Source organism: Choloepus didactylus, chromosome 7, assembly GCF_015220235.1.
Source record: "Choloepus didactylus isolate mChoDid1 chromosome 7, mChoDid1.pri, whole genome shotgun sequence".
Classification (NCBI taxonomy): Eukaryota; Metazoa; Chordata; class Mammalia; order Pilosa; family Megalonychidae; genus Choloepus; species Choloepus didactylus.
In genome coordinates, this window is record NC_051313.1 from 126,177,337 (window position 1) to 126,204,494 (window position 27,158).

At 40.6% G+C, this 27,158-nt stretch overlaps 1 long non-coding RNA gene and 2 other non-coding genes across 3 annotated transcripts; all 3 read right to left on the minus strand.

The window, feature by feature from the left end:
• Positions 1–6,609: 6,609 nt before the first annotated feature.
• Positions 6,610–23,311, minus strand: LOC119539833. Its single transcript, XR_005217951.1, has 3 exons — positions 23,274–23,311; positions 6,736–6,840; positions 6,610–6,641 (listed from the first exon to the last, which is right to left on the minus strand). It is a non-coding gene; the product is annotated as an uncharacterized LOC119539833 (long non-coding RNA).
• On the minus strand, positions 9,232–9,304 carry TRNAR-ACG. The gene has a single exon. It is a non-coding gene; the product is annotated as a tRNA-Arg (tRNA).
• On the minus strand, positions 10,760–10,841 carry TRNAS-CGA. The gene has a single exon. It is a non-coding gene; the product is annotated as a tRNA-Ser (tRNA).
• Positions 23,312–27,158: the final 3,847 nt, after the last annotated feature.

The following is a 27,158-nucleotide window of genomic DNA, read 5'->3' on the forward strand; positions in this document are numbered from 1 at the left end:
CTCAATCCCCAAATCTACTAAAAACAAAGGGGTGTGTTTTGGTTTGCTGAAGCTGCCAGAATGCAATATACCAGAAATGGATTGGCTTTTACAAAAAGGATTTATTAGGTTGCAAATTTACAGTTCTAAGTCCATGAAAATGTCCAAATTAAGGCATCAAGTGGTAGATACCTTCTCTGAAGAAAGACTGTTGGCATCTGGGGTTCCTCTGTCACATGGGAAGGCACATAGCGACATCTGCTGGTCCTTCTTTCCAAACTGTCTCTGGGTATTTCTCCCTTAGCTTCTCTCCGCTTTGAGCTCTCTCCAAAATGTCTCTCCCTTAAAGGACTCCAGCAGGCAGATTAAGACCCACCTTGAATGGGTGGGGTCGCGTCTCCGTGGAAACAACCTAATTAAAACGTCCCGCCCAACAATAGGTCTGCCACCACAAGATTGGATTAAAAGAACATAGGCTTTTCTGGAGTACATAATAGATTCAAACCAACAAAGGGTTTTTCAGGTATAAACCCAAAAGGACAATAATGGGAAAATAAGAGGGCAGTAGCAAAAATTTGAAAACCAAATAGCATAAGGACTAGTAAGATAAGGAAGCTTCGTTTTAAGCCAGAACTGGCGAAAGTTGAATAAGAACATAATTTATCTTGTGGTAACTACCCACTACCACCCCCCATCTAAGGAATTAGTGAAACTGAGGCTGAAAATAGGATTTGTATACATGTCACATTTAAGAAGTTTAGAGTCACAAATCCCCTCCTTCAATTTCAAGAGAAGGAATTACTCCTTCAAATTGTGGCAGAATATTTGGAGGCTAATTCCATTAGGAGAGTAAAATAGAGTGGTGTTGGCCTGGGGGGAAACAACAAATGTGAAAGATGTATATTTTTCAAAAAGCCAATGGAATTCTACCTTATCTTGACTCCAATCTATATCTAGAACTATAATCTTCTGCAGCTGAGTGGAAGATTCATTTCTGGAAATCTTTCTGGCCCATAAAGAAACAATTTTTGGTATTGACACTGGAGATTGTCCTCACCAAAATGGCCCAATTAAATTCCCCTTCCTTTTTCTTCTCCCCTAGAGGTTTGGGAGGTTTCCCCTTGTTGTGTTTCCCTCTGGTGCTCCTTGGCCAACTGCTGAACTCTGGGAGGTTTCCTGCTATGGGGGCTCTCCTCTTGCACACAAACCTGCCGAAGCATTGCCTACCATAAATAGTTTGTATGTTACTGTTACTAATGGTCAAATCTTTTTCTTGGCCAACTCTGAAATTCTCCAATTAGAACTCATTACAACTTTCTACATACCTATATTGCTATTTTTAAAGTGAATTTCTTATAGGCAGCATAGAGTTGCATGACAGTTTCTTTCCTTTAAGCCACTATGCTAATTTCTTTCTTTTAAATGGTGACTTTAGACCATTTACATTTAATTATTGATATGTTAGGGCTTAAGTTTGCCACTTTATTTTTGCTGCATTTTCTCTTTGTTTTTCACTTATTTGGTTTCTTTTTCCTATATTCCAGTTACTTAAGCATTTCTTAAAACTGTATTTTGATTTATCAAATAGTGTTTTTGAGTGTATCTCTTTGTGTAGTTTTTTTTAGTGGTTGCTCGAGGTATTACATTATATTATATTATATTATTATATTATATTATTTATTTATTACAAGTGACTGCTGTTAATGTTTTACTAGTGTGAGTAAAGTATAGAACTTTACTTACCCCCTCCGGCTTATAATTGTCTTAAATATTCCTCCTACATACATTGAGAACCATATCAAACAATTCTATAATTTTTACTTCAAATATCAAAACAATTTAGAAAACATAAAAGGTAGAAGAATTCCTATTGTATTTTCTCATATTTTTACACTTTCTGTTGTTCTTTTTTCCCTCCTGATGTTCCATGATACCTTCTTCTTTTCCTTTTTGTTTTAAGAAATACCTTGAGTCATTTTTTGAAGGATAGGATTAGTTGATGACAAATTCTTAGTTTTCCCTGCATCTGAGAATGTCTTGATTTCCCCTTCATTCCTGAAAGACATTTTTTTGCTAGGTATAAAATTCTAGATTGCAACTATTTTCTTTCAGCACTGATAAAAAAATTTTGTGCCACTTCCTTCTGGCCTTCATGATAAGGTAAGGTATTTTCTGCTTGGTTCTTTTAAGATTTTTTTTTGTCTTTAGTTTTCAGAAGTTTGACTAAACTTTGTCTTGTCCTGAATTCGAGTTTATCCTGTTTGGGTCTCACTCATCTTCTTGAAACTGTAGGCATACATCTTTTATCAAATTTGGTATTGTTCTTAAGCTATTATTTCTTTGAATACTTTTGCAGTACTGCCCTCTTTCTCTTTTCAGGGCTTTTATGACAAAAAAAGTTAGATCTTTTGTTATAATCTCTGTTCATTTTCAAAAAAAGTCTTTCTTTGTTGTTTAGTTTGGTGATTTTTATTGTTCTATCTTCAGATTCACTGAGTATTCCTCTCTCTTATCCACTCTCCTGTTGAGTTCTTCCCATGATTTTTTAAAATTTCAGTTATTGTATTTTTCAGTTCTCTAATTTCCAATTTGGTTTTTCTATATATCTTCTATTTCTTTTGCTGAGTCTTTCTGTTTTTCGTTTGTTTCGAATGTTGTTTGTGATAGCTCCTTGAAGCATTTTTATGATGGTTGCTTTAAAATCCTTGTCAGATAATTCCAACATTGGGTCATCTCAGTGTTGGCATCTATTGGTTGTCTTTTCTTATGTTGAGATTTTCCTGATTCCTGGTATGATGTATGATTTTCAGTTGTCTTGGGACACTTTGGATACTATATTATGAGACTATGGATCTTATTTAAATCTTCTGTTTTAATAGGACTCCTCTGACTGTACAGTGGGGAAAGAGAGTGGATTCCACTTCATTACTGCCAGGTGAAAGTAAAAGACCACTATCCCCACATTATTTCCTTTAACAGGCAAAGGACCTTGATGTTGCTAAGTGAGGATGAGAGTCTCATCTCCACACTACACTTTTTCTGACACCATCCTGCTGCAGACTGGGCTCCTCACTGGCCTTTTCTGATGGGGGAGATGGGAAATTAAGAGAGTGGGGGTGTTGAAGCTACAGTGTTTTCTATGGTATTTTGTTGGAATAGGATATTGTCTAAAAGATTTCCGTCTTGGTAGGCTGCCCTTTCTCTGGTCATTTGGCTAGAGAGAGCTGGTTTTTCTTTAAGCTTTAAGTCCATGCTAGTTGTCACTCAGAGTTTCTGACTTCTCTAGCACTCAGTCCAAGATACATAAATTAAAAAAGAAAATCTAGGAAAATTATCATTGTGTTTTTCCTCATATCCAAAGGTCCTAGCCAGTCTACTTTATATTCTCCACCTTTCAGAGTTTTCTTATGTTTGTTTATACATAAGATCAAAGGTTTTTAACTGTACTTAGTGGGAAGAATGGGGAGAAGTGAATCTACTCCATTTTCCTAATCAGCATTTTAGTCTTCTATTCTTAAATAAGTACCTAGTGCAAGTATTAACGAGATATATGAAAAAAAGGGAAGGATACAAAATCAAGTAGATGAAAAGAAAGCAACTTTAAGGAAACAGAGGTTGCAGGCAAAAACTTTACATCATGTCATCTATTGCTAATATCTTTGGAGTGGAGAGAAATGATACTTTATCCAATAACCAGGACTAGGGTTTGTGATGGTTAGGTTCATGTGTCAACTTGGCCAGGTGATGGTGTTAAAGGACATTTCATGGATGGTTAATAAACCAGAGGGCTGGGTTATTAAATCATTACTCAATTGGTTGCATCTGTGATCAACTAAGGGCGTGTCTTCCACAATGAGAGAATCCAATCAGCTGGCTTTAATCCAATCAGTTGAAGACTTTTAAGGGAGAAGAGAGAACTTTCACTTTATTTCTTCAGTCAGTCAGCCTCTGCTGGGGAGTTCATCAAAGACCTTCATTGGAGTTGTCTGTTCATGGCCTGCTCTACAGAATTTGGACTCATGCATCCCTGCAGCTGTGTGAGACCTTTTTAACAAAATCTCATAGTTACAGATATCTTCTGTTGGTTCTGTTTCCCTAGAGAAATACATGAAAATTCTCTGACTAATACATAATTCAATGAAGAAAAACTTTCATAGAACATAAAAGAAACTTTGGAAATCAAAACTTTGTTTGTAGAAAGTAATTTAAATACAAAGTAGATGTGTTGGATAATCAACTGTAAGAAAACTGCCTGTGGCATTTTAGATTTAGTCATATTGGCAATTTTGAAGGAGTTATGTATAGTTTAGTGTGAAAAAGTGACTTTAAGGAGGGAATCATGAACCAATAAATATCTAATGTGTCTTACGGAGAACAGAGGAAAAAGACAGGAGCACACATAGTGCATAAATGATGTGATCCATTTAAGAGTTCTTCGTGTGTTATGTGTGGGAAGAATGTGGTTCATAGCGAGCTGCTTGGGAACTTGGTCATTGCATAGTCCTTTGTGCCAGTTATCTCAGCCCCAGATTATACCTCTCAACCCCAAATTCACCCTTTTAGACTGCTTTGTGAACATGGATCTGAGTCTTTGGAATAATTTTTAGTTGTGCCATCTAGCACTGATATTTTGTTAGTAGAGGAGTACCAGAGAGATATTGCAGGAGGAATATAACTTTGCTATATGGTTCCAGTAGCACTTGTGGACTTTCCAGCTTCTCCAGTGTCCAGCTCCATTATATTGACTTCCATGAAGCTGGAGAAAAGACACTGGATGTTCACTGTTACATTTGCAAATATTTACTGGGTATCATTATAGTGAATACTCCAGATGCAGAAAGAATTAATACTAGTGGTGGGGATCATAAAAAATAAAAAAATAATGATTTTTAGTAACTACTGGAGCAGTTACTGCAAGTTTTCAAATGGCAAAGTTATAGAACGATCAAAGACATAATACCCAATGATTGCAGAGCACATTACTAATCATCTCATGGTATAGAGGAGGGGGGGTGTCATCAGATGAGAATTAGGAATTGTTTGGTTTCTGTGCTGGTTTGGTTGTGTTATGTCTCCAAAAATGCCATGTTTTTTAATGCAATCATGTGAGGGCAGATGTATTAGTGCTGTTTAGGTTGGAACCTATTGATTGCGTGTTTCCATGGAGATGTGACTCAATCAACTGTGAGAAAGACCTTTGATTGGATAATTTCTATGGAGTTATTACCCCACCCCATTCAGAGTGGGTCTGAATTAAATCACTGGAGCCATATAAAAGAGCTGACAAACAGAAGGAACTCAGAGCAGCTAAGAATAACATTTTGGAGAGCAACTGAGAGTGACATTTTGGAGCCACAGCTGAGAGACACATTTTGAAGATGGCTATAGAAAGCTGACACTGACATTTTGGAGAACACCATTTTGAAATGCAACCTGGGAGTAAGCAGACGCCAGCCACATGCCTTCCAAGCTAACAGAGGTTTTCCGGCTGCCACTGGCCATCCTTCAGTCGAGGGACCCTATTGTTACTGCCACAGCTTGGACACTTTTATGGCCTTAAGACTGCAACTCTGTAAACAAATAAACCCCTTTTATAAAAGCCAATCCATTTCTGGTATTCTGTATAATGGCAGCATTAGCAAACCAGAACAGTATCCAATAAAGAATTTAAGGTGTTTCAGTAATACCATACAGGGAGTGATTTTTCATGCAACTTTTCATATAGCCTAGTGTTCTAGTTTGCTAATGCTGCTGGAATGCAAAACACCAGGGATGGATCAGCTTTTATAAAAGGGGGTTTATTTGGTTACACAGTTACAGTCTTAAGGCCATAAACTGTCCAAAGTAACACATCAGCAATGGGGTACCTTCACTGGAGGATGGCCAATGGTGGCCAGAAAACCTCCGTTAGCTGGGAAGACACGTGGCTGGTGTCTGCTCCAAAGTTCTGGTTTCAAAATGGCTTTCTCCCAGGACGTTCCTCTCTAGGCTGCAGTTCTTCAAAAATGTCACTCTTAGTTGTACTTGGGATATTTGTCCTCTCTCAGCTTCTCCGGAGCAAGAGTCTGCTTTCAATGGCTGTCTTCAAACTATCTCTCATCTGCAGCTCCTGTGCTTTCTTCAAAGTGTCTCTCTTGGCTGTAGCTCCTCTTCAAAATGTCACTCACAGCTGCACTGAGTTCCCCTGTCCCTCAGCTCATTTATATGGCTCCAGTGACTCAACTTAGATCCACCCTGAATGGGTGGAGCAACATCTCCATGGAAATTATCCAATCAGAGTCATCACCCACAGCTGGGTGGGACACATCTCCACAGAATCACTCAAAGAATTACAATCTAATCAATGCTGATAACGTCTGCCCACACAAGATTACATCAAAGATAATGGCATTTGGGGGACATAATACATTCAAACTGGCACGCCTAGTCTTCCCTCTTCTCTCTTCCTTAAATTGTTTCCACTTGCCATCCTCAGAAACCACATGGATAAAGTAATAACCAGAATCTGTTTTCCACTCCTTTGAATAACACCAGTTTCTTCAAGAATAAATTCTTCAATCTGACTTCAACAAAACTAGGGCTCAAAATTAAGCCCTATGAAGTTGTCATCCAAGATCTTTTCTTTATTAGAAAAGCTCTTTAATCAGCCAAGCCAAGGAATCCTATGGAATGGAAAACAAAAGGCAGTAAAAGAAATGCAGTATGAGAAATTTACCATTTTTATCTACCAGGAATTGCTTTTGGGGAAGAATATACCTCTGTCTTGAAGTAAAAAACAAATGATATGGCCATTGAGTCTTCAGAATAGAATGGTGTCCCTCACAAACTGAATCCACTTTAATGATGTCACCTCATCACTCACTGCAAAAAGATATGTCAATATATGATATGATATAATTGATATAGAGTAATTATATATTTTCTAGTAGTCATATTAAAGAAGTAAAAACAAACAGGTAAATTGATTTTAGTGTTTTAACTTCAAATATTATCCTTTCAACATCCAATCAGTGTAAAAATATTGAGATATTGCACATTCTTTTGTTTTCTGTATTACATCCTTGAAACGTGCTAATAGCTACTGTGTTGAAAAGCACAGCTCTAGAACATTCTGAGGGTAGAGAAAAAATTCACTCTTCACTATATAATCCCTGTAGATTTTATTTTTAATCTCAACCAGTAGGTTTAAAAAAGTCTAAGTTTTCTCCAGCAGGTCCAAGAAGAATGTGAGTACACTTATTTTATCAAAGGTCTTTTGTTTGTCCGAGGGAGAATTAGAAACTAAATTGTCTCTAAAACAAACTATTTTCTCTCTCTTTCTCTCTCTCTCTCTCTCTCTCTCTCACACACACACACACACTCATACACAACTATTCAATGAAATTTACACTTTTATAAAGGAGGCAAAAAAAAAAAAAATCCCTTGAGGGTAGAAAGTAGGTTTCCTCGGTTGGTTAAAGCTTGACGGTAATAATGCTGAGGTCGTGGGTTTGACCCAGTATAGACTTCCATTCCTTTCCTTCCCCCGTGGAAGTTCCTTGTTGAAATTAACTGTAAAACGCTGGTAATAAAATATAAGGCACTAATTCAGTGCCACTTCGAGGTGGCCTGCGGAATAGCAGAATCAGCATCACTTGGCTAAGAATTCGTGGGTCGCATCCTGGAACCAAGGTATGAGATTCTCCTGCACGCTAAATGCTAAATGAGAAGCATTTACTTACGAATCTCCCTTGGTCCATATTTTTTCCCCTTTGAACCTGTTCACAGCCAAAAAGATCCTGGATCAAAAGAGGTTTGGGCTCCGTGGTGCGTTCATTCTTTTAATTCCTAGTGCCTTTAATAGCGCACTAGATAAATAGGGTTTATACCCACGAATTAAGATCTCTTTTGGTTGTTTATATCCTTTTCCACGGCTTCACCTTGATTTTCTTCCCAAGCTCCTCCACTCTGCCCCCAAGCGTCAAGAGTCCTTTTCAGGAACAGTAAAAAGGAGGTCTGTCTGCACCCAGGGAAGTGAATCTCCCTGGCAACGTGGAATATGACTCCCGGGGAGGAATGTAGACCCGGCATCGTGGGATGGAGAACATCTTCTTGACCAAAAGGGGGATGTGAAAGGAAATGAAATAAGCTTCAGTGGCAGAGAGATTCCAAAACGAGCCGAGAGATCACTCTGGTGGGCACTCTTACGCACACTTTAGACAACCTTTTTTAGGTTCTAAAGAATTGGGGTAGCTGGTGGTGGATACCTGAAACTATTAAACTACAACCCAGAACCCATGAATCTCGAAGACAGTTGTATAAAAATGTAGCTTATGAGGGGTGACAGTGGGATTGGGAATGCCATAAGGACCAAACTCCACTTTGTCTAGTTTATGGATCGATGTGTAGAAAAGTAGGGGAAGCAAACAAACAGACAAAGGTACCTAGTGTTCTTTTTTACTTCAATTGCTCTTTTTCACTCTAATTATTATTCTTGTTATTTTTGTGTGTGTGCTAATGAAGGTGTCAGGGATTGATTTAGGTGATGAATGTACAACTATGTAATGGTACTGTAAACAATCGAAAGTACAATTTGTTTTGTATGACTGCGTGATATGTGAATGTATCTCAATAAAATGATGATTAAAAAAAAAAAAAAAAAAAAAAAGGAGGTCTGTCTGTAAAGAGATACCGCTCAAAAGCTGCCACTTGATACTTCTTCCTTACATCCTCGTCCTCTTCTTGTGTGCTTAACTTTTATTTGGGCTCCCTTTCAAATCTAAAAAGTTTCTCGGTTTCTGTCTTTCTCTGTGAAATTGCCGCGTTCTTCTTGGTGAGATTGCAGGGCTGAGCGGGGAAATCGAGGCTTAATCCCGTTCGCCTAGATCACCTAACTGAGGCGCGAGGGGAGAAACGCTGATAACTTTTGTCCACAGTCGCGCTTTTCTTAATTCGATATTCCTCCAGTTGATGTTCCTTCTCTTTTGTCCAGGAGCGGCGCTCGGGGACAGAAGGAGCGAGAACACTAAGAGTGAGATCGCGGTTCGATGGCAGAAAAATTTCTTTCTTTTTTTCCTCTGATGCTTCTTTGACTTTCTCAAGTCAGTGAAAGAAACGAAGGACAAAAAAGATAAGAAGCTTCAGAAAGGGCGGTACCCATTCAGACTTCAGGACACCAAGTCAGGGCAATTCTCTTCCGAAGGACTTTTAGAATTTGTTTCCGTTACTGGACTGAACAAAGTACAGAGGAACGTTTACTTAAAAGTCAGATTTCGAGCCAGCCAGGAGTCGAACCTAGAATCTTCTGATCCGTAGTCAGACGCGTTATCCATTGCGCCACTGGCCCTCCCGGCTGCGATACCTTCGATTATCTAGTATTCAATATTAATCTGCAAAGAGCGTTGAGAAAATTGCTGATCGTGTTGACAGAAATGTGCAGAAGAACCTGTGGATTCTGGTAAAGCAGACCGATTTCTTTTGGGGTCAACTTTAATTTCCTCAAAATATTTATATTTATAAAGAAACGTTCTCCTTTGGAACATTATGTATGTGATAAAGTGACTATCGAGCCGTTAAAGGTTTTTTACTTTTATTTTTTTTATTTGTTTGTATGCTTATTTCTATTGTCTCTATTGTGAATGCTTTTTTATTTATGCAGTCGGTTCATCTGTGCATATATCAAACAATGTCAAAATTTTCTTACATACTTATATTGGATAATGATGTTGCGGGCGGATCAGTAATTACTGATTCATATCATTTTAGATTTTGATATAATGAAATGAAATACATTCTTAACGTATGAATCATATATTTTCCACCTCACTCTCCCAAGATCCATAACTCACTGAGGAGTAAATAATTTCGATGGAGTAGATTAGGAGTATATAAGCCTCGATAAAGCAAGTAAAAACATTCCAAAACCTCATCCGCTAAATCAGGTAAAATAGAATTCAGTAACGATACACATTCTAAGAACCAAATTCACATGGAAACTTAGACTCTCGGAGTTGATGTAATTATAAAATTACAACAGGCTAGTCATCCTTAGATAAACGAGTTAAATACTATCTAAAGGTGCAATGTAAGCGAACTAGGTAAGTGAAAATACAGAAGTATTTATTAGCGAGGGCTGTCCTCGCAGAGAGAGAAGCGCAGTAGGTGGGGGCCAAGCCGGGTGCGCAGGGCCCTTGTTCCGACTCCTCTCTACCTTAGCTGAGTTGCGAATCCTCTTTGCCTCGAATTCCTCCATTCTCTACAGTGCTTTGAAGAGGCCTGGCAAACACACGAGTGGATATTTATGATCCTAGACCTCTATGGTTTCCACCAGCCTGTTGGATCAGTATAAACACTAAAGATGACTTTTTTTTTTCCCCAAGTACAAAAGAACACTTTAAGGAAGCTGCCCACATTTTAATTATCAGCACAGGGATATTTGTTCCCAGATTTTAAAAACCTGTTTTCCTCAGTTTCTCTTTGCCCTTGGGATCTGCCGCTGCTTTCAGATTTAACACTCTAATATTTTGAACTATCGAGAGAGCACAAAGTATCGCGGTGAGCACCCAGAGAGCTTAGGTCTTGGTGTTGAATGACGCACCGCCCCTCGCTCGGGGTTCACAGAAACCGAGGCTTGGAAGGACACAGAGAGAAATCAAGCTTAGGTATGGGAAGATCCTGAACACAGCAGGAGGAGAGCGTGGGGTAAAGGTGGGCGGGCCAACCTGGAACTCAGGAAAGGACGCTGCTTGTGGTTTTGGTTGGTTTGGGTTTTGTGCGCTCAGTTGAAAAAACTACGGAGTAACGCTGTGAGCAGGATTCGAACCTGCGCGGGGAAACCCCATTGGATTTCGAGTCCAACGCCTTAACCACTCGGCCATCACAGCCCGATACAAGCAACCATTTTACCCCTAAAAAATACAAATTTACAAGATCCTGAAAGCTATAGTCTTGTCCCATCGTCCCACTGCCATTTCCACATCCCACTTTTATTCTCCAGTTTCACTGGCCCTACTTGAGTTCTTTCTACTGTTCCTTATTGGACAGGTTTACTTTCAGTAATACGTCAGGGTTATCCTCAAGCCTTCTCATCAGACGTCTCCACTCAGCCTCTTCCCAGCCTTACCCAATTCCACCCCCTCCCACCCCACTCCACTAAATATCACCTCTCTGAGAGAAGTCAACATTCCAGCATCACAAGAATCCCTGATTTTTAATTTTCCTACAGTCTTCACAGTTTGCCGGATTTTGCTTCATAGTTGTGGCAGGTAATGAAGAAAGGAGTTGCATTAAGTATTTGCAGCACCCTATTCAGTTGTGCTGTCCACAGATAAATAACCTGTGCTTCGCTGCAACGGAGGACAATTTGGAGGAATCTACCAATATTTCAAACGTGCATACACTTTGAGGCAACATTTCTGCAAGTGGGATGTGGAAATACCTGCATACGTGAGATATTATATTGTGCTTAAGCTTATTCTCTCCAACATTATTTGTAATAGCTAGATTGGGAAAAATCTAATTGTCAGAATTATTTAATTAAATTATGGCACATCTACACAATAAGCTACTTTGCATATTTAAAAGAAAATGAGGAAGGTCATTAAGAGGCATATATATACTTAAAAATAAAAGCAATTGTTCTGGTTTGCTAATGCCACTGTTATGTAAAATGCCAGAAATGGATTGGCTTTTATAACCGGGATTTATTTGGTTACAAAGTTACAGTCCAAAGGCCACATAAACAGTAAAAGGTAAGGCATCAAGAATTGGGTACCTTCACTGAAGGATGGCCATTGGCATCTGGAAAACCTCTATTAGCTCTGAAGGCACATGGCTGGTGTCTGCTTGCTCCTGGGTTGTGTTCCCCAAAATATTTCTGTAAGCTGCAGCTCCTCCAACATGTCACTCTCAGTTGCTCTAAGGTCCTCTGTCTGTTAACTCCTTTTTAGGACTCCAGTGATCCAATTAACATCCACCCTGAATGGGCAGGGTAACACCTCCATGGAAATTATCCAAATCAAACGTTTCACTCACAGTTGATTGAGTCACATGTCCATGGAAACTCTCAATCACAAGGTTCCAACCTAGTCAACACCAATACATCTGTCCCCACAAGATTGCATCAAAGATAATGGCATTTGGGGGGACATATTACATCCCAACTAGCACAGCAATATTCAGACAAATGTGCATAAAATGCTACCATGGAATATAGATCTGTATTAGTTTGTATGTGCATTTTACAGAATATCTCTTGAAGGATAATCAATAAACTCATGACAACAGTAACAAGTTGAGGGGCTCGAGACTGAGGAGAAGGGATTCGAGAGAAAGAGGGAGTCGTTCACTGCATGCCTCATTAGACTTTGGATGTTTAATTTAAAAATTAAATAAAACTCACTGTCCTTACAAGAGTCCTCTTCCCCTGGAATGATGGAGCCCCATTTCTGTAACTTAGGCAATACTGAGGGCTTTGAAACTTTGAAAGAGGCCTATCCTAGAGCCCAGGAAGCTAATAGTACAAATACTATTTGAGGTCACTCTGGAAGCCTGAAACAAAAAGGCAAGAAGGCTCCCAAATGGCATTTTTTTCATCACATTCATCTCACTTAACACCTGCTAACATACTGTCTAACTGACTTTAAAAAAAATTGTTTAACTGTCAATGTCTTCCAGGACAAAAGGGCTATAAAAGCTGAATATTTTGTCACTTCAGTACTTATATATTCCAATTACCTAGAATGTATGCCATATGAAAATGTCCAAATTAAGGCATCAACAAGAGGATACCGTCTCTAAAGAAGGCTGCTGTCATCCGGGATTCCTCTGTCAGATAGCTGGGTCACATTGGATGAAGTAATTAATTCAGAACACATGGAGAAACTGCTTTCTGACACACAAAGATGCCAAGGAGGACTGTGTTTAGAATGCAAGGAATCATTGCTGTTCCCCTAATTACTTTTTTGCCCTATTTTCTAGGTTATGGAAAAATGCAGCATCACTATAAGGATAGGACCACCAAGGTCTCATTTTCTGCAGGGATGAAGCATGGGTTTCTCCTACCAGGTGAAGAACATTGTTTGGTTCAGAATTCAGAAGAAAATATTAAAGAAATGGAATGGTTGGTGAAAGATATAACCATTAGGCCTTGTTGCCAGCTACACCAGCAGGCTGTGGTAGCTATAATTTATGTTATTTGACTTTGCTTCACTTTCCTCCCTCTACCTTGCATTAAGAAAACCAGTGTGGGATACCATTTTAGGTTTCAGGTGGGAGTATTATGAGATTGATGTCAGTCCACAATGACAAAAATATTTAATGGAACTGCATGACCTCCCTCTATCAACTTTTCACTAACGAAGGACCGAGGTAAATGCTGAGGGGCAGAATGAGTGAATGCTCCTCGATTTCTCCTGACATATTTTATTTAGCAGATATCCTGGGCATTCTTCCTTACCTTTCTACCCCAGGAGGCTGATCACAACGACTACTTGCCATGATCTCTGGATTAAAGTTGGGTTCATGCAGAGGAGAGCCAAGCAGGAGATCAGAGAGAGGGAGGAATGTGAGGTCAATGTTTTTATTTTCCTGAATCCTTCCCTCTAAGTTCTCTGCAAGATGACTTTGGCCCTTTAACCAAGATAACTTTTCCTCCTAAGGCACCCAGCTCAAACTAGGTTCAAGTATCTGTGCCATCCCTGCGGTCTTTTAGGAATAAGACTGTAAATTTTTAGCTGCCTCTGAGCCCTTGGTCACTACACTATACCTAGTGTTCTTTTACATCCAAGCTTTAGAAAATAGTGCTTTTGTAATAAACTCTCCCTAACTTGAGTGTGTCATTTGTTTTCTTTTCAGACCTTTGCCAATACAGTATACCGCTATTTGTTTGAATGAAACTAGGAAAAAGATAGTGTCTATGCATTGGCTTGTATATGCATGAAAAAGAAACTATGTGTCCTGACCTGCCGGAGGGTATCCAGCCAAGATCCCAAAGAAAGCACCAGGAACAGAATAAGACATGAATTTATTGGAGGACTTTAGTACAGGAGAAATCAAACAGCTCCAAAGGCAGCAGTTCAGAGTATAGAAGTAATGCTCTGCAATTAAGTGGGAATCAACAGCGTCAGTTATAGGGGCTCAAGACAAAGACATTCTACTGAGTATAAGAACATGGGTACAGCAAGGGGTCTTGTGATGAGAAGATTGTTGTCAAAGTGCACAGGGGAGAAAATTATACGTTGCTTTGTAGATAACAGTAAACATGATAACATTTTAAAGTTTCCAGGAACAGGGAGGGTATAGAAACATCCTATGCAGAAGGGGTCTGTTTTCTTGGGTACATTGACCATCTGTACATTCTTTCCTCCTTAGGGCGGTCAGTTAAACTTTGATTAATGGTCTTAGGTCACACAGGCTGCCGAATGCTTGAGTTCCACAGAATCCTAGGGAAAGGCCCGGATTCTGGGCTCCCACAATCCACCTTGACACAGCAGTTTGCATTGACCATAGGTCACACATTGCATCCATAGCCCACAGCAACAATACAGTAAGCAACAGAACATGAGCAAATTAGCACATAGAGAAGGAAAACCTATTTACAAGTGGCATCATGGCCAAGATTAAGCCATCTTGACAAAGGGTCATCAGCCAAATAGTCAATGTTTTGTATATAATTTTGCATATGATATAAAACTTATGTGATGTTTTTAGAATTACCAGGTATATATATATATATATATATATATATATATATACACACACACACATACAATATTGAAGTTGATTAGAGCACAGGTGCCATCTTGAATGGCAGAGAGGATATCTAGAGCCATTCTATTTTGTAAGAATACAAAATACCTTTCTAAGTTGTGTAGTTTCTTTATCTAATAGTGATATAGTTAATTTTGATTCATTAAGTATGTGAGCAGGGTAGTTAGCTAAAGCAGCCATGTGTTTTTCAGTTACTATGGTGGCTCCTCTTGGAACATATATAGCTAACAGGTAACACCACCAGGCAGTCCACTTTATTCTATATCTAGTTTTTACCATTTCCCAAACTGCTGGGTTTGTGCAGTCGAGTCATAAATTGTAGCTGGCACATAGGGTTACCCCTATGTGTATCATCCAATTCAGTCATAGGGCAAGTAAGTCGAGCTGTTTTGCTCAAAGATCCACAGCCACCCCTTAGGAGAAGGGTAGGCCCAACTTTTATTAGTAGCATTTTGCCATTGGAAGTGGCTGCTGTTCTGCAGACAGATGGTTACATTGCAGAGTTCAGGAGGCAGCCACCCCACATCTTTATATCCTTCAATGCACTCCATGCACACTGGAGTCACCTTGTCTACATTTACAGTTTCAGCAGTAACCATCTTAACCCATCAAAAACTGAATGAATATCCCAGTAATGGTCAGGACTTATTATCTTGTTCCCAAACTAGAGAATATATGTATGAATATGTTAGTCTTAGAAGGTAAAGTTTTTTTTGAGGAAGAGAAAGAAAAGTAGTCCTTCCAGTGTTCTCCATGTCAGCATCCTGTCCCATTGTCCAACCAGCAGCAGCCAACAGTCCATGGAAGCACAGAGGCACCCGATGATGGCAGATTGGTGCATACCCAGCACTGAGACCTGTTGTAGGAATAGGTTACAGCAGAGGCCCACTGTAGAAATATATTTCTTACAGTGCTGTGGGTGAAAAGAAAGCTGTTTATAGGGAACAATGAGGGGCAGGTTTTGAAACTTACACAAGCTAAGTTTCCATTTGTAGATAAAAGGGTTCCAGGTGAGGGGGTTTTAAATACCACATTTCCTCCCCTAAGATTGCAGAAAGCCCTCTGGTGTCAGATGTACAGTCAGTTGGGCATAATGAGTGTCCACAAAGTCATGCATACTGTTCCCTGGGGTATGGGAGGTCCTGGATTAATGACACAAATAAGCTTTGGCATTTTATGTGTAATCTGTGGCATAATGTTTAAATTTTGTGTAATTCCAATACTCCATGGGCTTAAGATTCCCAACCAGTGGGGCTGCATTGGCCAGAACCATGGTCAACTGACTTTATTCTCTCCAGTTTTTAATGCTTGTGGCACAGACAAGAGTAAGTTATTATCATTACCTTGTTGTGACTGCAGCTTCACTGGTCCCTTTACCTGTATTCATAGGGCCTGCAAGGGACCCACTGTTAGTAATTTAAAGGGAGCAGAGGCAGTGGCCCAGGGTCTTGAGTTGAGACTGGTTAGAGCTGGATACAGTCCCCAGGTCCACTGCTGCAAAGACTGGTTAGCATATTAATTGTTCTTTTAAAAGCCCGTTCATTCTTTTAATTAACCCCCCTGCCTCACAACTAAGGCAGGGGAAATGCCCATAAAAAGTCATGTTCACTGGCCCAGGCTTGTGTCACTTGTCTGGTAAAGGGGGTTCCCCTATGACTGTCCACATGTGTGGGGATCCCAAAAAAAGCACTTAATTTTTCTAGGCAATGTATTATAGCTCTTTGGTAGCTTTCCCCACTGGGAAGGCCAGTAATAGTCAGTGGCTGTGTCTATGGCTGTAAAGGCATACATTGCCCCTTCAGATAGAGGAAGGGGTCCAATGTAGTCTACCTGCCACCAGGTGACTGAGATCTGCTCATGGCTGATGGGGCCAACAATCCTTGGTTGTCTCAGTGAGCAGGAGGAGCAGGATGTCCTTCAGCTGTTGTCTTGTGACAGGCAGCTGGAATTGTTGCATGAGTCTCCACAGAGTTTGGTATCTGTGGTGTCCTATTTTTCTGTATTACCACTCAGCAGCCTTGTGTGATGTTGGCTCTAGGCTGCGAATCTTTGCTAGAGCATCTACTTCAATGTTGCCTGGTAAAGTGTCAGTGTTATGAGTCAAGATGTAAAAAACAGTTACCTTATGCTTATGGCAGGCAGTTTAGACATCTTTCCTCATTTCTTTCCCCTATAAGGGGTGGTCAGTGATGGGCTATTGTTCCTGTTTCTATGTGATCATCCACACCATCGAGCCTCAGTAACACAACCCAATTGTTAGTACAAATGGTTAGTGCATATCCTGGTTCATAAACCACTGACTGCATAGTCCGTTTCCAACTATATAGTGTCAGTATTGGTTGAACAGTACTGCTGTCCAGGTGGCAGATTGCCCATGTGCTGATCCATCAGTATACCAGGTAGAATCAGGTATACTTCCACATCCATCAATGGTGGGCACAGAGATAGCCATCTCAGGAAGATCAGTGGGGAGGTGTAAACATTGCTCTTCCACATAGGAAACTGGTCCTAGAATATTGTGCATGTCTGCACTTAAAGGACTGCTGTTGAAAACAGTGTTGCAGCAGATAAGCTTTCCACTTGGTCACAGTGTTAAAAGCTGAGCACTTCCCGAGTGGGATTTGGTAGTGGTGTCATGCACCCACCCTTGTATGGGGATGGTTGTCCATAGCATCACAGGACATTTTTGGGTTAGTCCTTCAACTTGCAGTAATGCATTATAGGCAGCACAGTTGTTTTTCTAAAGAGCTATACTGCAGTTCAGCCCCTTTCCAGAGTTGAGACCCAAAATCACTGGGAACTTGTTTTGCCTGTTGCCTTTGTCACCAGCCCCACCCAAAGCTGATTTTGGTATTGGCCACATCCAATTCACAAGGGACATTTTGATCCACCTCCCTTAGGGCTTCAGCCTATGCAATAGCTTATTTAGCTTTTTCAAAAGCAGCCTGCTGTGGAACATCCTATTCCCTTGTTTTTCCTTTTTTAACCAGGGTATAAACAGGTTTTAGGATTTGTGCTAGATGGGGTATAAATGATCTTCAATAATGTGGTAAACAAAGAAAGGTGATCAATTGTTTAGGAGTACATGGAGTGGGATAACTTTGCACTTTACCAACAATGGCTGAGGGAATAATTTTAGAGTTACCTGACCAGAAAACATCCAAGAATTTGACAGAGCATTCAGGCCCTTGTAATTTGTCCTGATTCACTTCCTATCCCTGGTTTTCAAGGTGTGTCACTACAGCTTTAATGGCGGTTTCTAATTCTGCAAGATAGTTACTGGTTTGAATAAGATCACAGTGTAATGGAAAAGGGTGACCTCTGCTGGGGGTTTCCATGTTTTTAAATTGTGGGCTACTAAACTATGGCAAATAGTGGGACTCTGGAGGATCCTTACAGTAGCACAGTAAATGTCCACTGTTGTCCTTCCCACATGAAGGTGAACACAGGCTGGCTGGCTGGCTGGATCTAAAGAAATACTAAAAAAGGCATTAGCAAGGTCTAACACAAAGTGAAATTGGCCTAACTGAGTACTTATATCCTACAATAAAATACGTATATTTGGTATGGCTGCAAACAAAGTGGTTACTTTATTAAGTTCTTACTTGGGGATCTTGACTGGCCTCCTATGAGAGGGGAAAGGGAGCTCGCCAGCCTTCTTCTATGGGTGGAGCAGAAGGCTCTTTGTACTGTAAGGGCCAAGTCTTTCACCATGCACTGATTTAGTTTCGAGTTCAGTATATCTTTGCTCTTTGGGTAATTTACTCCATAATCTTACTAGTACAGCATTTGGCTGTCTAACAATATCTTCAATTTTAGTGCCTGCAGCTATTAGGTCAGCCCACATTTGTTTGCATGACATGGTTTGGGCCATTATGCCCTTTCAGGGCACAACCCATAACCTTGATTCCAGCTCCTTTTTGCCTCAGGCATTGAGATGTTCCTAGGTCTGCAATTATTTCAGTGATTTTTGAGATGGGCTCTCCTACTAGTGGGATAAGAACAGGCACCAAAGTTCTGTACCATTAGTTGGGGGAATTATGTAAAATCGCAAATCTTATTCCTGCAGTGAAAGTTTCGAAATTGGGCCCAATGAAATTAGGAGCATAGATTGCACATTTCATGCCCAATTCTCTTGCTATATCTTGTAATTCATCAATAATGTGCCAATGGGGGGTGGCATGGGGTAGATCCCCCTCATAGGGCCACTTTTCTTTACATTAAGTCATGAGCCAATTAAGCAATGAATTTGATTCCAGCTGGGCTATTTAGTGAATATATGCATTGGCGGAGGGAAGGATGGGTAGTGACAGAAGCCAATTTACTCATCTCATGCCCCGAAAGCAGTATTCCCTCTGCACCAGTGTCCCACAGTTGTAGTAACCAATTTAACAGGAGCTCTTTAAGTTTTTGTCTATACTGATCTCCAATCTTGAGTAATTCAAAGATAGTAAAATCTTGCATAGGAACATATATTTTTTGATTGGTGGGAGCAGCTGGGGCTGCTCTGATTTAACCTTTTGTTGGATCAGAGGGCGAACATGCTTTCTTTCCTCATTTTCAATTTCCCAGTCAGACTGGGGTTCATCATCCTCTGAAGAGAAATCAACAGGGTCCCACACTTTGGGGTCCCAGTCAGGGGAAGTCAGACTACACCTTACTTGCCCCTTGTGCAATTTGAGCCCTCTTACTCTAGCATATCGGTATGCCAGTATTGCTAAATTTTCATCTACATGGTGTAGCCTTTCATTTAATGCATCTTTTAAATCTGCTTGGGCTATCCGCATACCTCTTTTTAGCTTAAGCTCTTCCTCTAGACCGTGAATCGTAGCTTTGGCAGCCAGGGCCTCTTCTGTAACTGAACGTACAGCCCCTAAGAGAGGCCATGCAATGGCTGCAGCGGCCTGATGGCTTTCCTCTTTCTAATGAAACCCCAACTGTCTTGCAGCCTGCTGCAGAACTAACAGTCCAGCTGGGGTATTCTGGGCATCCCCATACTCCATTGGTGGTCCCCATTCATCTAGGAGAGCAGCCACCCCTCCCCACATGGATATTGTAGGCCATTCCAGGATTTCCCCCAGACTCTCCCTTCCCAGAATTCATACAGTCAGTAGCTGGGGTCTCCTTGCTCTCCTGACTGGCTTGCCAATTGTCCTGGCCTGCAGGAGTGTGTCCAGCCGAAAGACCACCAGGCACAGACTGCATACGAGACTTACTGGGGGAACTTACTTACAGAATAAATCAAACAGCTCCAAAAGCAGCAGTTCAGAGTGTAGAAGGAGTGCTCTGCAATTAAGTGGGAATCAACAGGACCACTTATAGAGGCTCAAGACAAAGACATTCTATTGAGCGTGAGAGCATGGGTACAGCAAAGGGTCATGTGACAGGGAGGAAATTTATTGTCAAAGTGCACAGGGGAGACAATTATAGATTGCTTTGTAGATAACAGTAAATGTGATAACATTTTAAAGTTTCCAGAACAGGCAGGGTATAGATTAACATCCTACACAGAAGGGGCCTGTTTTTTACTTTAGTAATGTGGACCACATTATAAAGAAAAAGAACAAAATTCTCAGGTTCCTAAAGTTAACTTTAAAAAAAAACACCCCCAATGTCCTGTGAGATGTAGAAGAATGAACATCAATCAAGGGTGGAATTTGACAAGCCAGTAATTTAATGCTAACAAATCTAATTACTAGTTTTGTACCTTAAGTAGGTGAAATTAATTATCAAAGATTCAGCATCCTCATAATCTGTAATTCACGGGGCTTAAGTGGGCTTTTATTAATTTCTTATATAACTGAGTTTCTACTATGTATCAGACACTGTGATAAGCATAAGATTCATTTTTTATCAATAACAGTCTGTCCCTGCCCTTACAGAATGTGCATTCTCATAGGAAGAGAGACATTAATCAAATAATCCCACAGATAAGTGTAAAAGTGTTAGGAAGGAAAGATACATAGTGTGAAGAAATAATAGCATTTGATTTAGAGACCTAATGAAGACTTCTTGGAGGCAATAATGACTCTGAAGAAGTTGATGTGCTACAGTTGCAGTTAGAGGTAGAGCAATGTAAAGCATTTTAATAAACATTAAAATATGTAACATGGATAAAATAAGATGCAAACAGAAGACCCTCAATAAATTCTAGTTTCCGTTATCTTTTTCCATGTTCTTCCCTCAAAAGACAAATATGAGATCATGTTCTCAGCTAATTTCTAATGATAGGCCAATTATATCCTTCAAGTATTTTGAGAGCAATTACAAAATCGGTAGGACCTTTCCTGTCCTCTTTGACCAGGAGGAAATAACTCATTGGTCTTTGTTGGTTCCTGGAAAAATCTGTACTCTGAAGTTTCCAAGTCCAGATGGAGTTCTATATTACTGTCTCTCCCTCACAGTCATTTACCTCACATGCAGAATATTTGTCAGAGAAAACCTGTGGCTACCAGTTATCAGTAGGGGTCATAATCTGAAAATGAAGAATACTTCCCTAAATTTGGTTGAGGGAGGTGATAGCTTCCACCTTCTGAGTTTATTTCATTCCAGAAAAAAAATCAATATTCCTAAGTTTTAGCAAAATCTTTAAAGTACAGATCCACATACTACATTATAATGCAAATTCTTCCTTCCTTTTTTTTTTTTTTTTTTTTACTATCTTACCCCTCCCTACCCATCCCTCAAGATTGGCATTTACCTTCAACCTGAGTCAGTTTGCTGTTTAACAATAAATATAGAAAGCCACATTTGCAGCTTGAGTCTCATCTGCAGCAACTGTGGCCAGTAACATTCTGTTGCCACATACTGTCAATTTGGGTGGCAAATAGTCCTTATATAAAAATGATTTTTTAAATATTATGTTTACAGTGCAACCCTGTTGAAAATAACATGAAATATAAGAGTGAGATAACCTAAAATTTTGTCTTATTGTCTGCATCAGCTTTATCTGCATTAGCTATTGCTTTGGGCAATAAAGCAACAGAACAAAGCTGCCATCATAATTCTATGAGGAAGACATTACTGGACTTTTGAGTTCCTTAAGGGCAAAGACTCTATCTTTTTGTATTTGCATTCTGCATCAGAGACAGTGGTGCTTTCTAAGTTTCATCTGCTCCCCTATGATTCCCAGAAGCAGGCAGTTAGAAGACTTGTAGTCAATTGACTGCAAAAGGAAGTAACAAGTGAGACTGTGGCAGAAAATGCCAGTGGCCTCCCACCGTCTCCTGAACTTACAAACAGAAGATTCTTCCTGATGGCTGCCCAACGGGAAAGTCAAGTCAGCGTTCTGTGCAGAGAAGAGTGTCAAGGCAGGAGCGGGGGCTTATCAAGTTTTGTGACAACGGAGTTTCAGCAGAGTCTCCTGAGATTTGGTTGCTAACAGTGATTAGGGGAGTTAATGTCTTTCCTGGTCATGTAAGCGACTGGGTGGAGCTCATAATGGACAGGGTGGTGGCCCGGCCTTGGGTCCTCAGTCAACAAGAGACGCCTATGAGGTCTGTTGCTCAGACAGAAAAACCGGCCTAGATAGCATTGGGGAGGTCCCGAAATCATGCAGTATTCCCCAGGAGCTGTCTTAGCTTTTAAGGACTGGCATTTGGTCAAGAACTGGAGCCTTAGGCGAAGAATTTGCTTAATTATAGGTCAGTTCTTAGTTGACTTTTTGTTTTCATAAATAGTTAAGAGAGAAAGGCCCTGTGACTATGAACGCTTCCTGCGTTCCTGGTAGCAAACAGAACTGGAGACTGCATGCCAAGTCTCATAATTCACATGGGTGCAAACCAGGTTTGAAGCCGTTTTCGTAGTGTAGTCCTTATCACGTTTGCCTCATATGTTTAAGGTCTCCGGTCCGAAACTCGGTGGAAACAGATTCCTCAACCTGATTGTTTATATTTACGTAACAACAAAGCAGGCTCAAGTCAGCTCTCCCTTCTGGGCCTTCATTCTTCCTGGCTCTGAGAATTCCTGAGGGAGCCGCGCCGCGGGGACTCCCTTCGGAACTGGAATTCTACTAAAGACAAGGCGCCCATGAGATGGGGGCGAGGACATCAACCGCCACCGCCAATTTATCCCTTGCCAGATAAAATTTTACAAACAAAATCTACTGACCCACTTCACCGTGTGAAGGGAATGTCGTGGTGGGTTAGAAGGTGCAGGAAGATGAATTATGCAAAGCCGGGTCTTCAAGAACCGACAGAAGCGGCGGCCCAGCGGGTGTCCCAGGCGCATCCTTTCCCGGGTGCTCCCCCGCACCCCCGGGGAAGCCCAGAGCGTGGTCCCGGGACGCGGCGGCAAGGGGGCCTCCTTGCTCCGGCAGGTCCACCGCAGGCCCGCGTCCACAACGGTCTCTGCGCGCGATTCTGTTACCCGCCGAGCCCGCCCAGGTTGGGGAATTTGCAGGAGGCCTAAACCCGGCCCTGGAGACAAACTGCCCGGAGTTCCTTATCTCCACATTTCCCAGGACTCAGAGTCCTAACCCAGATTAGCCCCAAGACTAAAGAACACTCCTGGCACAGCATAACCCACGAGTTTAATTAGGAACTTACAAACAGGAGAAGATTCTTCTTGATAGCTAACGGTTAGCAAGGTAAAGTCAGCGTTCTGGACAGAGAGGAGTGCCAACGCGGGACCGGAGGCTTATAAAGGTTTGTGACAACGGAGTTGCAGCAGGGTCTCGTGAGATTTGGTAACTAACAGTGATTAGGGGAGTTAACGTTTTTCCAGGTCACGTAGGCTGTGCGTGGAGGTCATAATGAGGGAGGGGGCGGGGCAAGGCTCTGGGTTCTCACAGTGAGTGTCCACCTTATTCTCGGCAGGGTCGGGCAAGCCAACACCCCGGGGAGGGGAGGGAACCCAGCTATTCCCAGAGTCAGGATGGCACAAGCTTGCTCCAAGATCTCTGGGGGCATTTGTGCTCGTTGCTCGATTTTCAACGCCGGGGAGTGTATTAGGATGACCCACTTTTTAGAGAGCCAACCTGGGACTCAGCCCTACTGGAACAAAACAGTAATGTAATATGTAATAAATAATTATACACAGATGTTTATTACTTTAACGTAAAAATATGAAAAAAAGGTGTTCTAGTTACTGTTATGTTACATAAATGCTATTATTTAATCAAAACAGCAATAGGAATAGATAATAGCAATAAGCAGTAATTAATAGTAGTAATAATTAAATATGTGTGAAAAATATAACAATTTTTTAATGTTTCTTTCTGCCCTCTAATACAGAAACTTTAAAACTCTATTGGATATTTAAAATTTGTGGACTCTATTATTGGGAATTCTTAAGATACATAAATTTAAGAGCTTTAAAAAGTAGAACTTAAATACAATAGGACAGATTAAACAGATTACCTATATTTAATAAAAAGTAACAATGTTTTTGTCCCATGACATAGTAAGATATTTTTACTCTTTGTTTCCTTTTCCAATAATACTTCTCTGAAATGCCTGTAGCCTTTAGGACATCTTTTTTTTCCTCTTGTGTAGTTGTAAAACCAAAGACAATGAAAGGTAAAATTTACTTTGACTTTCATCTCTTTTCTTAGCAAACCTTTATTACACTCATTTTTGGTGTCAGTTCAATGGGATGACATCAAACTAAATATCCTTTCAACAAATCTACTGCTAGTAATAATAACTCTGATATCTGCTCCAGAAATTTTGTGTTTGTATTCAGGATAATATAAATAAACATAGATACAAAAACGTGTTAGGGTTTCCAGAAAGATTAAATAGAATATTTTCCCCTATTCCTCACAGTAAGTGCAACTAAAAACTCTAGACATTGTATATAAAACAAAAATAAGAAGACTTTTCGGAAAAGAGTGGATAGAAGAAGGCAGACTGGCTAGGGACCTTGAGACAGTAAGAATGGCACAGTGGTTAGTTCCCTTAGTTTTCTTTTTGCCTCATATATCCAAAGTTGGAGCTGAAGAAGCTGGAAAACTGAAATGCCAATGGGTACATACAAAAAAAAATCCTCAAGAAAGGTTTGCTCTCTCTACCCAAAAGACCAAAAAAAAGGGGCAGCTTTTCAAGTCAGAAAAGTTTTAGACAGTAATTGTTTTACTCCAGCCAAACACCCATGCCATAAAGGCCCAGTCTGAAGCATAGACTTCCCCTTTTGTGAGGCTGTACCCAGGAGACCCAGCACCCCTACTGGTGTGGTGTCGGAAGGCCAAGCACAGAGCCAGGATACCCACCCTCACCAGCAGTAATGAGGCACCTCTCTCCTTCTCTGCTGGAGTGGTGTCAGAAGAGGTCCAGTGGAGAGTCAGGACTTTCACTATTGCCCAGTGGCAACTAAGTCCCTCTCCCCTCCCCCACTGTCAGTAGAGACCACGTGGAGAGCTGGAATTCTCACTGCCTCTTAGCAGGATTCTTTGAGCAAACCCCAAATGGGATAAATCAAAAGAAACCCATGCCAAGACACACCGTAATTAAACTTCTGCAAACGGAAGACAAAGAAAATATCTTAAAAGCAGCCAGAGAAAAATGACAACTTGCCTATCAGGGAAAAACAATTAGAATGCCTAGCATTAGAAGCCTTGGAGATCAGAAGGGAGAGGCATGATACTTCTCAGGTGCTGAGAGTAAAGAACTGTCAACCCAGAATTCTATACAAAGCAAAAATATCCTTCAGCAGTGAAGGAGAATACAAGACATTCTCAGATGAAGGAAAACTAAAAGAATTTGTCACCAGAAGAGCTACCCTATAAGAATGGCTAAAGGAAGTTATTTAACAAGAAAGGAGATGATAATCAGGAAAAAAAGAAAGAACATAATAAACAAAAGCATAGCAGATACAATAGACCTTCCTTCTACTCTTGAGTTGTCTGTTATGTTTGGTGGTTAAAGCCAAAATTACAGCATTGTCTGATGTGCTATATGTATATGTCTATAGCATATGTAGAGTATATGTATATGTATATGTGGAGAAAATATTTAACACAATTAGATTATAAATGGGGAAGAGTAAAGAGACATAAAAGAAGGTAACATTTCTACACTTCACTTGAGCTGTCACCAATAGACTGTGATAAGTTGTATATGTATAATGTAACACATAGAGCAACCACTAAAAATCTATGAGATACACTCAAAAACACTATAGATACATCAAAATGGAATTGTTAAAAATGAAGTAACCCACAGAAAGGCAGGAAAAGAAAACCAAAACAAAAGCACTGCAAGAACAAACAAAACAAACAAAAATTGCACACTATCTTGAAGGTGATTGTATAACTATATAGCTTACACAGTGTGACCGTGTGATTGTGAAAACCTTGTGGCTCACACTCCCTTTATCCAGTGTGTTCGGGTTTGCTAATGCTGCCATCTTGCAAAACACCAGAAAAGGGTTGGGGGGTGTTCTAGTTTGCTAATGCTGCTGTAATGCAAAACACCAGAAATGGATTGGCTTTTATAAAAGGGGGTTCATTTGGTTACACAGTTACAGTCTTAAGGCCATAAAGTGTCCAAGGTAATGCATCAACAATCAGGTACCTTCACTGGATGATGGCCAGTGGCGTCTGGAAAACCTCCGTTAGCTGGGAAGGCACGTGGCTGGCATCTGCTCTGGAGTTCTGGTTTCAAAATGGCTTTCTCTTGGAACGTTCCTCTCTAGGCTTCAGCTTCTCTCCAAAATGTCACTCTCAGTTGGTCTTGGGGCATTTGTCCTCTCAGCTTCTCCAAAGCAAAAGTCTGCTTTCAAAGGCCGTCTCCAAAATGTCTCTGTAAGCTTCAGCTCCTCTCTCAACTTACATGCATTCTTCAAAGTGTCCCTCTTGGTTGTAGCAAGCTTACTCCTTCTGTCTGAGCTTATATACTGCTCCAGTAATCAAGGCCCAAGCTAAATGGGCAGGGCCACGCCTCCATGGAAATTATTTCATCAGTTATCACCTACACTTGGGTGGGTCACATCTTCATGGAAACACTCAAAGGATTCCAATCTAATCAGCACTAAAATGTCTGCCCCACAAGACTGCATCAAAGAACATGGCCTTTTCTGGGGGACGTAATCAATTCAGACTGGCACAGGGGGTTATTTATTTATTAATAAAGGGGGTTATTTGGTTACAAAGCTACAGCCTTAAGAGCATAGAGGGTCCAAGGCAAGGCATCAACAATAGGGTACCTTCACTGCAGAAAGGCCACTGGCATCTGGAAAACCTTTTTTAGCTGGGAAGGCACGTGGCTGGTGTCTGCTTGCTCCCAGGGTGTGTATTGTTCTGGTTTGGTAATGCTGCCATTTTGCAAAACACCAGAAATGGATTGGCTTTTATTAAGGGGGGTTATTTGGTTACAAAATTACAGTCTTAAGGCCATAAAGTGAGCAACATAAGGCATCAACAATAGGGTACCTTCACTGAAGGATGGTCAATGACGTCCGGAAAACCTCCGTTAGCTGGGAAGGCACATGGC